We start from the raw sequence: 12,653 nt of genomic DNA on the forward strand, positions 1-12,653 counted from the left end.
CCATAGGACCATTCTCAGGGTAAGCGCCAGTGATGGCTGTCAGATGCCTCCGTCATACATAGAGGTGACTCACATACCCTGGTGTTCTGTGACTGTGCTGCTGCTGTTTGTGACCAGCACCCCAGAGGAGCTCCGAGGTGGGTCCTGGCATACCTGCTAACTCACCTCCTTCCTGACCTGCATGTGGCCCCACTCAGGGCTTGTTTCTCTTTTTCCAGAAGGTTAATTAATACATAATGTCCAAATTGAAAAAAATAAGTATTTCCACCATTTTATCACATACATTTTGGAATGACATTATAGAATGCTGTTACAGAATGCCATCTCAGGAGTTCAAAGTCAAGGTGGCAATGATGGAGTCATTTCCTAAAGGCTTGGGAGGGAAGCACAGAAGAGAATTCGAAGTCTTACCTTAAAGTCTTTGGATAGCGACATGAGCACAGCATTCCAGTTCACAGCCAGGTTCTGCCCAGGGCCCTCTGCCTCCTCCTCCATCACTGACCTTTCCTGTTTGCCCTTCAGCCTGATGGGGCTTGGCACCCTTAAAGCAGTGGGTGCCTTGGCCACAAAGCACCTGCTACACGGCGGACCAGAATAGCAACATGCGTGCCAGGAATAACCGTGAGCACGGACAAAGCAGGAAAGGGCCCGGGGTTTATTTCAGGAGCTTGGGGGAGGAGCCATAAAACAGACTCAAATGAGCCCTCACCCCCAGACCATCAAAACCACTTTTAAAGCATTTTCCTCCAGGGGACAGGGTTGGTTACTCTTATTCCATCTCCCCTGGGTAGAAATTCTCCTCATGGTGGCAGTGCTGAGGCTCTTACAAAAGGATTTTTAAAAACCTGGTACAAAAAGGAATCTAACTAATGAAGTTGATGATGATGATGATGATTTTTTTGCCCAGGAGGGAGTGCAATGGAGCAATCTCGGCTCACCGCAACCTCTGCCTCCCAGGTTCAAGCGATTCTCCTGCCTCAGCCTCCTGAGTAGCTGTGATTACAGGCATGTGCCACCACGCCCGGCTAATTTTGTATTTTTAGTAGAGATGGGGTTTCTCCATGTTGGTCAGGCTGGTCTTGATCTCCTGACCTCAGGTGATCCGCCCACCTTGGTCTCTCAAAGTGCTGGGATTACAGACATGAGCCACTGCGCCCGGCCTATGAAGTTGATTATTCTTAAAGAAGTTGTTTTTGAATATGATGTGTTTAGTATCTGTGGTGTTATTATATATATGTGTGTTTCTGTCCACGGTTCCTGGCTTGTAACTCCCATAGCCTGTGTTAGGGTCTTTTGTTATAACGTTGGGTGCTTTAGGGCTCAGGAAACAGAATCTCTCTGGTCTTCTCCTGACCTCCTTTTACCTGCCCCAAGACAGGACTCTATTCCTCCTGCACCTTTCTGATTGTGGGTCACCAGACCCTCCCCAGAGGGAGTCCTGCCCTATACCTTGGGAGATGGAATGCTGATGTCACGGAGCTGCCATCAAAACCCAAAAGGAGGCTGGGCGCAGTGGCTCACGCTTGTAATCCCAGCACTTTGGGAGGCCGAGGCAGGCAGATCACGAGGTCAGGAGATTGAAACCATCCTGGCTAACATGGTGAAACCCCGTCTCTACTAAAAATACAAAAAATTAGCCGGGCGTGGTGGCGGGCACCTGTAGTCCCAGCTACTCGGGAGGCTGAGGCAGGAGAATGGCGTGAACCCGGGAGGTGGAGCTTGCAGTGAGCCGAGATCATGCCACTGCACTCCAGCCTGGGCAATAGACCGAGACTCCATCTCAAAAAAAAAAACCCAAAAAAAACCCCAAAAAAAACAAAACCCAAGAGGACTGGGTTCGGGAGCTTCCCGAGAGCTGAACACGCGGAGGTTCCTGGAGGGTGGCGCCCAGGGAGGGCATGGAAACTCCGTGCCCCTTCCCTCGATTTCATCCTATGCATCTCTTCATCTGTAGTCTTTGTAATATCCTTTATAATAATAAATATTATATATAATAGTAAACGTGTTTCTTACTGAGTTCTGTGAGCTGCTCCAATAAACTAATAGAACCCAGAGAGGGTTGTGGGAACTCTAACTTGAAGCTGGTTGGTCAGAAGTTCCAGAGGCCTGGACTTGCACCTGGCGTCTGGGAGCCGGGCAGTCCTAAGAGAGGATCTGCCCCACTTTCCAGGTAGACAGTGTGGGAGTTGAAGTGGAGGACACCCAGCTGGTGTCTGCTGCCTGGTGTGTAGGAGAAACCTCCACGCCTTTGGTCACAGAAGTCTTCTTCTGTGATGATGGTTGTGGTGGTGTGAGAGCAGAGGAAAAACACAACTGAGAGAGTTTTTCCAAAACAGTATCATTGCTCATTCCTATTTTCCAGTAGGAAATGTATGGGTCGGGCGTGTTCCCCCAACTGCTTGCTCGTGACAAAGGAGAATAAACTGCTGGGCTTTATTTGATAATAAACAAAGCATCAAGCCCAACCTTCCAATTTTATTACTGTTGGGTGTAGCACAAGTAGGTTATGGATTCCAGATTATGAATTACTGATCAAAAACTGCAGTAAAATCTAGAACTACAGAATTAACTCACTGGTTAAGATACTAGATTTGAAAGGAGAAATAAATAATTGGTTGGCTACAGGCAACTTACTTTTTTTCTCCTGGGTGAGAAGAATAAAACATGAAAAACCCTGATGTGGACACAGCACGTGGCCAACCAGGGGTCTCTTCTTCCACGGTGCTCACCATGCAGGTGTCCAGCTCTCACCTCACTGCTTAGGGCAAAGCATTTTCTGCAAATGTGGGAACTCTGATAGCAGCTGTTCCTTGGACTGGCAGGAAATATTCTATGCTTCGCTGGTTCCTACCCCTAAACCAGCCTCTGAGGTGCTCCTGCTGGTCCTGGGAGGTCAACAGCAGACAGGCTGGGGCTCCCGCCTCTCCTCCTCCAGAAATCCTCCTTCCGTTCTGCTGCCGAAGTGCTCAGGTGAGGGCTGCTGAGCTCATCAGAGCAGGGGACACGTGGCTCAAACACCCTCATCCACCCCACAGAGAACTCCAGTTCCAGTGACTGGGATGAGTTATGGAAACCTGGAAAGTCAAAAACACAGAGCACAAATCTGGAACTGATGAGTGTTGGGACTTTGTTGAGACAGTCCGTGGAGGAAGGCGAGCTAGCACAGTGGGAGCCATCAGTGGCCTCATGCTGCCCAGCTCTAAGGGCAGGGAGGCAGGGACAGACTTGAGTGCAGGAGGGCCATGCTGTCTCCTGCAGTAAAGCCTGGTGGGGACAAGGACTGCTCTGGTCACATTTCCTTCCCTTCATGGCCCCTGCACTGTTTGTGACAATAGGGTGGACACGAAGGGGCCATGGAGGATGGTGCCCGCCTAGCTCTGATGACCTGAGGGCTGGCCAGCACCACCAGCTACTGATGAATGGCCCCTCGTCACTTCTGGCTTCCTGTCCCTCTGCTGGCTTGTCCAGGACAAGTGCAGATTTAGGGACTCGGCCAAGTTACCCTGCAGCCTGGTTTGGCTCCTTCCTCCCTGTGTGACCCTGGGCAGATGATCTTATCCCTTCTGAGCCTCATCCACAAAGCTGCATTGGTGATCCTCCCCGTCAAGGATGTGAGAGTGGCCAGGCTGTGTCACGACAGCCCTGGGCTCACTGTAGGAGCCCCCAGACCCAGGGGAAAGTGGCCACCACCCTGGCTCTTATTGTCCCTGTTCCTTCTTGTCACAGCAGCGCCTATGCTAACTTTCCTGCCTTCTGTACCACTAAGGGAGGACACTGGGCTGTGTTATTCCTGGACAAATCCACAACACTTAGTGAGCCCAGCACAAAGCAGTCCTCAGGCAGTTTGTGGAAGGAGTGCACGTCCTATCTGCTGGGGTGCCCCTTTGTCCCCTTCTCTGTCTGAGTAGATCAGGGCCCTGTGCAGCCCTCACCTCCACTGAGAAGTCTTCCTTCCTGGGCAGTCCCTGCCTGGGGCAGAGCTGAGCCCTGGTGCTTTGTGAAGCTCCTCCCAGGGCACTCCCAGACACTCCCTGGGAATTGCATGGCAGGGAGTCACCTCTGTTCCCCGGGCAAGGGGCATGCCCAGGCTCAGGCTGCTTACCCAGCTCACCTGGGCGCAGAGGAAGGCTTCTCTTCTGCACCAAAGGAAAGGGTGCTAATCACACCATCGACTGAGCCTTCAAAGGCACAGGGGCAAATCAAGATCCTGGCACCCAGGAACCAAACACCTGAGGGAGGAGAGGAGGCACAGGTGAGGCTGACCAGGACAGAGGGCAGAATGTGAGCTCAACCTCCAAGAGGAAGGGAGTAGGGGGAGGCATGAGACAGGGGAGGCTCCTGGGAGGAGGAACACATGGCACAGGCCTGTGCAAACATGCCATGGGGCATGGCGGGATTCTGTGCTTCCATGCATGTGCCTAACTCAGATGTGGAAAACCCCATGTACAAGGAACAGACAGCTACTTGGGCTGCTCCAGGTACGTTTGTGGGGGCTACTGCATGGGCACCGGAAAAATGGACATGGTATGCTCCTGTCTCAGGTAACTGAATCCATTTGCTGGTGGAATGGAAAACCATGCAACCTGTTTAGATCACTGTTTGGCAATTTCTAATAAAGTTAAGTACACACTTCTCATCCTGTGACCCAGCAATTTTACTCTATGTATTTTTTTTTTTTTTTTTTTTTTTTGAAACGAAGTCTTGCTCTGTAGCCCAAGCTGGACCTTTGCCTCTGGGTCTCAAGCCATTCTCGTGCCTCAGCTTCCCCCGTAGCTGGGATTACAGGCGTGGGCCACCATGCCTGGCTAATTTTTTTTTCTTTGAGACGGAGTCTTGCTCTGTCGCCCAGGCTGGAGTGCAGTGGCACGATCTGGGCTCACTGCAACCTCCGCCTCCCAGGCCAAGCAATTCTCTGCCTCAGCCTCCTGAGTAGCTGGGATTACAGGGGCCCACTGCTACGCCCAGCTAATTTTCGTATTTTTAGTAGAGACGGGGGTTTCACCATCTTGGCCAGGCTGGTCTTAAACTCCTGATCTTGTGATCCACCTGCCTTGGCCTCCCAAAGTGCTGGGATTACAGGCGTGAACCACCGCGCCCAGCCCTGGCTAATTTTTTTGTATTTTAGTAGAGATGGGGTTTTACCATGTTGCCCAGGGTGGTCTGGAACTCCTGAGCTCAGGTGATCCGCCCGCCTCAGCCTCCCAAAAGTGTTGGGATTACAGGTGAGAGAGCCTCCGCGCCCGGCCCACTCTATGTATTTATCCAGAAGAACTGAAAGCCTGTGTCTACCAAATGCTCACAAATGTTCATAGCAGCTTTATTCCCAAACTGGAAATAACCCAAATGTCCATTAAAAAGAAAACAAACACAAATGGTGGTGTGGCCAATGCAATAGGAGACTATTCATCAAAAAACATTACAAACTGCTGAAACCCACAACAATCACAATGAATCTCAGAAACCTCAGGTTGAGCAAATGAAAACTGACTAGAAACGGCACATGCTGCATGAGGTTTATACAGAATAAATCTAAAGTGAGCACACCTGTGCAATCGCTGCTTCTGAGGGCAGGGGGCAGTGGGAAGGGCAGGAGGGTCTCAGGGGTGGTGGGAATGTTCTCTTTCTTGGCTGTGGTGATGACCTGGGGGGTGTCTTTGCCAAAATTAATCAGACTATACTTTGATATTTGTGTATTTTACTGTATATAAAATACACCTCAATAAAATTAATTTTATTGGAAAACACTGCAGATTTGAAGGTGAAATTTCTTACTTAGGTAGCCATATTGTAGACTCACAGCAGTGCATCAGGTTTTCCAGAACTCCGGAGCCACCTGACAGGTATGGAGCTCCTTGACTAAACGTGAGCCAGGCCCCCTGGAGAAAAGTCCCTGGAGAAGGGACCCGGCCATGTTATCCCAGATGCCTACTGCCCATGAGCCTGTGGCTTTTCTCTAGGGTGACTGTGCCCTGGGGCAAAAAGAGTTGTTCTAACAAATGTCTCCTCAATTACGGCAGGGGAAAGGAACGCCTTGATAATCCGGTGATTACCTGGCACTGGCTCTGAGATGTCACCGATCTGGGGGACTTCAAGACACTACCGTGGCCCAGCAGTCAAAGTGGGGGCTTATGGAGGTCAGATGATAAAAAGTGTTTGGTCCCAGGTGTGAATTTCCATGGGACGGTGTCTGCGGGCTCTCCGGGGGTCATGTCTCCCATTTCTGAATGTACAATTGAAATAGTTCCACTCGGCAACCAGCAGAGCCCCCACAGAGCCCCCACATTGGCTCTTCTGCCACGGAGTGAATGCCATTTTGGTAGAAAGTGGAAAGAAAGGGAAAGTGGAAAGAAAGGGAATTTTCCCTCCCTACTTCAATAGTAAATCAAAAGTAATTAACCCCACATCCTAGGGGAGTTGCAGAGATTAGCGCCGCTATCAACTACTCGAGAGATTTCAGGGTGGAAGTTCCTATTATGTCTCTGCTTCCCTGGCCTGCTTAACCTCTACTGAAGACAGACGCGTCTTGGGGAAATACAGTGCTCCAGAGTGAAGGTAACCAGCTGGTGACTCCAATTGCAGCTGCTGTTCTGGATGAAGCTTCCTTTTTTTTTTGAGACTGGGTCTCACTCTGTTGCCCAGGCTGGAGTGCAGTGGTGCAACCTAGGCTCACTGCAACCTCCGCCTCCTGGGTTCAAGCAATTCTCCTGTCTCAGCCTCCCGAGTAGCTGAGATTACAGGCACATGCCACTATGCCCAGCTAATTTTTGTATTTTTAGTAGAGATGGGGTTTCATCATGTTGGCCAGGCTGGTCTCAAACTCCTGACCTCAGGTAACCCACCCACCTTGGCCTCCCAAAGTGCTGGGAATACAGGTGTTAGCCACGGCGGCTTGCCTGAAGCTTCTTCATTGGGAGCCACAGTTGCAGCCCCGCAGCACTGAGAGTTGGCTCTTAATCTCTATGTCAATTTCCAGGAACACCAGAAACAGTCTGCTCGTGTCTAGGGCACCCACAGCACCCCTTCCCAGTTTGCCTCAGGGTTATGCCAGTTTTCCTGCTCTCTCTGCCATGATAGCATCCACAGAGATGCCACAGAAAACCATAGTGGGCCACACCATTGACACTATGCTGATTGGTCCTGATGGGACGGGAGTAGCAAGTACATTAGGATCCTTTGTTTCGGGATCTTTGGGGAGTTGATTGGTGTTGACTTTCTTCCTGGAAACCTCCATGGCGTCTTTGTCCGAGTTCTCGTCCTGCATCTGGGAAGAATGAGGTACGCAGACAAGTGAAGGGTGAAGAAGAAGAAGAACTTTATTTAGTATTAGAACAGCTCAGAGAAGACCCACAGTGAGTAGCTCCTCTCTGCAGTTGGTCATCCCATCATCTCTCCGGCCTCTGGCTGACCGTCCTCTGTCCTGCTCTGGCTGAGAGCAGGGCTGTTATGGACCTCAGAGGGGAGGAAGTGCATGTTGACTGGTCCACTGGTGGACATGGGTGGGCCAGAGGAGGCACCACGAGTCCCCACTCTGGTCCATGGGACTGGTAGCCGGGCCCCAGCCTTCAGGCCCTCCTTGACCTGAAGGTGGGGTCTTACAGGGACCCCCCCGCCCCCGACTTCTGCCCAGGCCTTCCGTTGCCATTCGTGGCCCCAGGGCTTGGCCCCAACCCGGCTTCGAGATTGGAGCAGGTGCCAGAGAGGAGAGGGGCCAGGCAGTGGAAGCAGACACCCCTGAGCCTGCAGGGATGGAGGATGGGGGCCGAGGCTACAGGCTGCAGAGATGCCCCCGTCCTGCACCTGGGAGGGCTGCGGCTGCACCTGGAGAGCTCCCGCCCCACCAACTTGGAAGGGGCGGGGGTCCTGCTTGTCCCTAGTGCCTTCCTGCTCTGTGGAGTGGGAGGGCCAGGTCTGTAGCCGCCGCTCAGGCAGCTGCACCCAGGAGGGCAGCTCCTACCTGCTCCTACCCCCCTCCAAGAGCACAGGGAGGCTTGGAAGCACAGCTACAGTTTGGACGGCTGTAGCCTTGTCCAGGAGGGCGGGGCTCCTGCCTTCTTCGAAGCACAGGAGGCCTGGGTCTGCAGCTGTGGGTTAGGCGGCCACAGCGACTTTCAGGGAGCTTCTGCCCCAACTCAGAAGCGCAGGGCTCCCACCAGCTCCATGGAGTGTGCAGCCCCAGCCACCTCCCTTCTGCAGCCAGTGTGATGGCAGCAGCCACTGCCATCACCTTGGTAAGACACAAAAGTAGGAGATGAACCCCATAAATGCTCAGGGGCTTACCCACTTGGTGAAGTGGCTGAGGATCCTGTGGAGCATTTCAGGACACCCCAAGAAAGTGAAAGATAAGTGGTCATACCCCAAAATGAGGCATGATGCTTGCTGAGACTTTTTGCATTTTGAAGGCATCCTATACATGATTTGGGGGTGCTATCCCAATGCATTGACCAGGGTGACTTTGAGACTAACTAGTTGCAGGTGGGGTCCCCTGGGCCTCATCACCCAACAGATTCAGTGGTGCTCAAGTGTTTGTGGCCAACAGCAACATAGCAGAGAGCTCCAGGAGGTGAACTGTAGTATTGAACTCCATATTCTGGAGCAAACCCATGCCTTCTTCTATATATACATTCTGCTTTCCAAAAAGCAGCTCCTGGCATACTCCTGGGTCCTGGTAAGGACTGAACAGATGACCGGGGACATCAGCTGACTCTGCAATACTAAGCTGGCCATCAAAGACTGGGTGTTACTCGACCCGCCCATCCATAAGGTTGGGCACACGCAGCTGTAAGCTGTCATCAAGTGAAGATCGGGTATGAGAGGATGGGTTGGAGAAAATCCAGAAGGCACGTGTCAGTGTGTGAACAGGTGGCTGAGACCCCTGTGACATGCACTCCTGCTTGTGTTGACTCCTCTCTCAATCTGTCTGTGGCTCACAGAAACTCCCGTGACCAAATGGCTGAGACCAGACTTCAGATGGTTATCTGGGATAGTGGGTACCAGCTGAGAGTGGGCCCTGGGAATTCTGGAGTGTCCTTGGAAGATGGCAGGGAAGGGAAATTGTCCCAGTGGATGGAACAGAACAAATGGCTCTCGCTTTTCTGGACCGAAAGACAGCCAGAAGAATTAACCTACACTAGTGATTCTCAGCAGTGGGTGCTCTCCAGTTCCAGTTCCCAGGGACATTTGGCAATGTCTGGAGACATTTTCGATTGCCATAACTAGGTGGGGGTGCTACTGGCATCCAGTGAGTGGAGGTCAGTATATTAGTCATGGTTCTCCAGAGAAGCATAACCAATGGAATATAGAGAGATACACAAAAACAGATTTATTATGAGGGGTTTGGTTACATGATTGTGGAGGCCGAGAAGTCCCATGAGCTGCACCTGCAAGCTGGAGGCCCAGGAAAGCCCCTGATGTAGCATCAGTCTGAACCCAAAGCTCTGAGAACCAAGGAGGCCAATGGTGTAAGTCTGGTCTCAGTCTGAGGGCTGGAGAGCCAGCAGAAGGGCAGGAGAAGATGGATGTTTCAGTTCAAGCAGAGAGTGTAAACTCAACCTTCCTCTAGGGGCCTTTTTGTTCTATGTGGGCCCTTAACGATTTGGATGAGGCCCACTCACATTGCTGAGAGCCATCTTTACTCAGTCTATGGATTCAAATGCTAACTTCTTCTGTAAACACCCTCACACACACCCGGAGATAATGGCTTACCAGCTAGCTGGGCATCCCTTAACCCAGTCAAGTTGACACGTAAAACTAACCACCACAGTCAGCTAGTGATGCTGCTGAACATCTTACAATGCACACAGGACTGTTCCCTACAGAAAAGAATGATCTGTCCCCAAATTTCAATAGTGCCACTATTGAAAAACCATGATTTACACTGATTCATGGGCAGGTGAAAACAATTTGACTAGATGCTCAGGAACTTGGAAAGAACAGGATTCCAAGGTTGGTGACAAGGAAGCATGGTAACAGATGTATGTACGGGAAGGTGGGGTAGGATGTATGTGGATGGATCGCTCAGAAGGTGTAAAGAGACTGGAGATAGTTGGGTGGCATGTTTATGCTCACCAGGAGCTCCCTGTGCAGAGGAGGCTCTTGAGACTCAGGTGGACAAGAAAGCATGCTCTGTGATGCTAGCTGACCCTCCCACCAGCCATCCTGATGTTTATTCAATGCGCCCAGGACCATGATTACAGGGATGGAGGCTGTGAATGAGCACAATGACATGAATTTTCTCTTGCCAAGGCCAGCCTGGAGGCCACCACTGCTTTGCTGGAGTGATCTTCTGACAGCCTCCCCTGTGGTGCATTCCTGGGGAGGGCCAGCCAGATTCCTGTTGGCCAGCTGGACCCCTTCATAAAGGAAAATAATTTTCCCTCACTGGAATAGGTGTGCCCTGGATTCAGATTTGCTTTCCCTGTCTGCAATGCTGCTGCCAAAAGCCACTATCGTGGACTTAAAGAGTGCCTTATTCATCGCTGTGGTATTCTACACAGTGTTACTTCTGATGAAGAATTTCAATTTTAAAGCAATGAGATCATGCACAAGGATTTCACTTACTCCACATCCCACTGACCCAGAAGCAGCTGGCTTGATAGTGCTGTGGTCCTGCCTAGTGAAGACTCAGTTAGTATGCCAGCAGGGAGACAGCTCCCTGAAAGGTCGGAGTTCTACCTTACAGATGGAGTTTGGGATTTGAATCAGCAACTGCCATATGGTCTGCCATATGGTGGTCCCATGGCCAGAACACATGGTCTGGGAAACAAGAGGTGGGCATATGAGGAGCTCTTGTCACTATGAAGCCTTGTAACCAAGAATCTGTACCTGCCCCTGCCCCATACCTCGTAACCAAGAATCTATACCTCCCCTGCTCCACACCTTAGCGCTTTTCTGTTTTGTAGTTCTTACTTCCCCAGGGAGCTTCCCAACAGGCAGCACAGTGATTTCGCTGAACCTGGAGCTGAGACTTGGCCATTTTGGGCTTCTGAGCTAGGCGAATCAATGCAAAGAAGGTCGTTACTCTATTGGCTGGGTGACTGAGCTGTTGCTACGTAATGGGGGCCAATAAATGATGTCTGAAATCTAGGGGACTCTTTGGGGTGCCTTTAATTTTGTCCACATCCAAAAATAAGTTAATGGTAAATGATGGCATTGAACAAAAGGGCTTGTGAGGACTCAGAATCTACAGGAATGAAAGTTTGGATTGTCCTTCAGGTAAAGAATCCCAACAAGCTGAAGTCTGCCTGAGAGCAAAGCCAACATGGAATGGTTATGGAAGAAGGTAGTTTCAAATACCAACAGTGCTCTGTGGCCAGCTTCAGTTCCAGGGGGCCTGCAGTAGGGAGGCATATTTGCCTATCTTTCTTCTTGCTCAGTGTGCGTGTACACACACATACATGTACGTTCATACATGCATACATGCATATATATGCATGTGTGTAGGTGGGTCAAGACACATAAAGACTTGCTCATTCCTTTTGCTTCCAGTTTCTCTCAATGTTGTCTTAGCAACAGCTCTTCACTTGCTAGCTGCAGTTTGTTTCAATTTCATTTTTCCCCCCACAGGAAAGAAGCGGCCAAATCACAGCCTCTACTGAGACACCGGCAACCCCTCCCTGGTGATCTGAGCCTAGCACTGTGAGCCTCCTCCTCTGGCCTCCTGAGGCACAGGCACCAGCTGGGAAGAGCTCCCTTTTCAAAGGTCTGACCTCAATGCGGTGGAGCCCCGCCCTATCTGCCTGTGGATTTTAACAACATGCCCTCTTTGCTTTGCCCCTGACCCTGTGAGGAAGCTGCTTCCTGTATGTTCTCTCCGTGGGACGTGTATGTCTCCTTTTTGTGTTTTTTAGGCTTCCAATACCTGCTTGACTAGTTTCCTATATTAAATTCTCTGTCAAAATAACTGAGGTGACTTCTGCTTTTCTAAATAATACACGGATTTTTTGATTTGGTGGGGAAACTTCAAGAGCCTTGAGTCACTTTTTACAGAACAGAAACCTGGGGCGAGATGGTGAGATGCCTTCCTCAAGGTCAATTCTGGGGCCAGCCCAATCCAGGGTTCCTACCACCATCCTATATAGTCTTCTAAGCACGTTTCAAAGCTTCAAATGCAGTATTTTGTCTTTCATATGGGATTCTCTGCTTGTCCTGAACAAACTAAGAACAGTTTCCTGTTTCCTCATGTAGAAAAACATTAGAGCCAGAAACGGATGGTCCCATTGGCCTTAACAGGATTCCATGGGTATGTAGTGGCCATGGCTCCAGCAAATCCCACAGCCCCGCCAGGTGTCTTTCCTGTCCTTCTCCCATCTGTGCTAACTCACCCCCCACCTGGAGCCAGATGGACTTGTGTGTCACCATCCCCCAGACTCTGAGCTCCTCCTGGGCAGGGGCCTTGCCCATTCCTCAGGATGACAATGTACTCTGATGCTGGGAGCACAGACCCTCATGTCAGACACACCTGAGCTGGAATCCTGGCTTTACGACTTACCTCGCCAAACCTTACTTTTCTTGTCTACAACACAGAGATTTTGCTATCTCACAGGGTTGCTGCATGGATTGAATTCCACTAGGCACAGAATGTGCCACCCCCCAATGATGCCTATTCAGTGCGTGAGACCCTGTCATTACCTCCTCCATCACTGTCCCAGTGCATG

This window comes from Pan troglodytes, chromosome 16 (genome assembly GCF_028858775.2).
Source record: "Pan troglodytes isolate AG18354 chromosome 16, NHGRI_mPanTro3-v2.0_pri, whole genome shotgun sequence".
Taxonomy (NCBI): Eukaryota; Metazoa; Chordata; class Mammalia; order Primates; family Hominidae; genus Pan; species Pan troglodytes.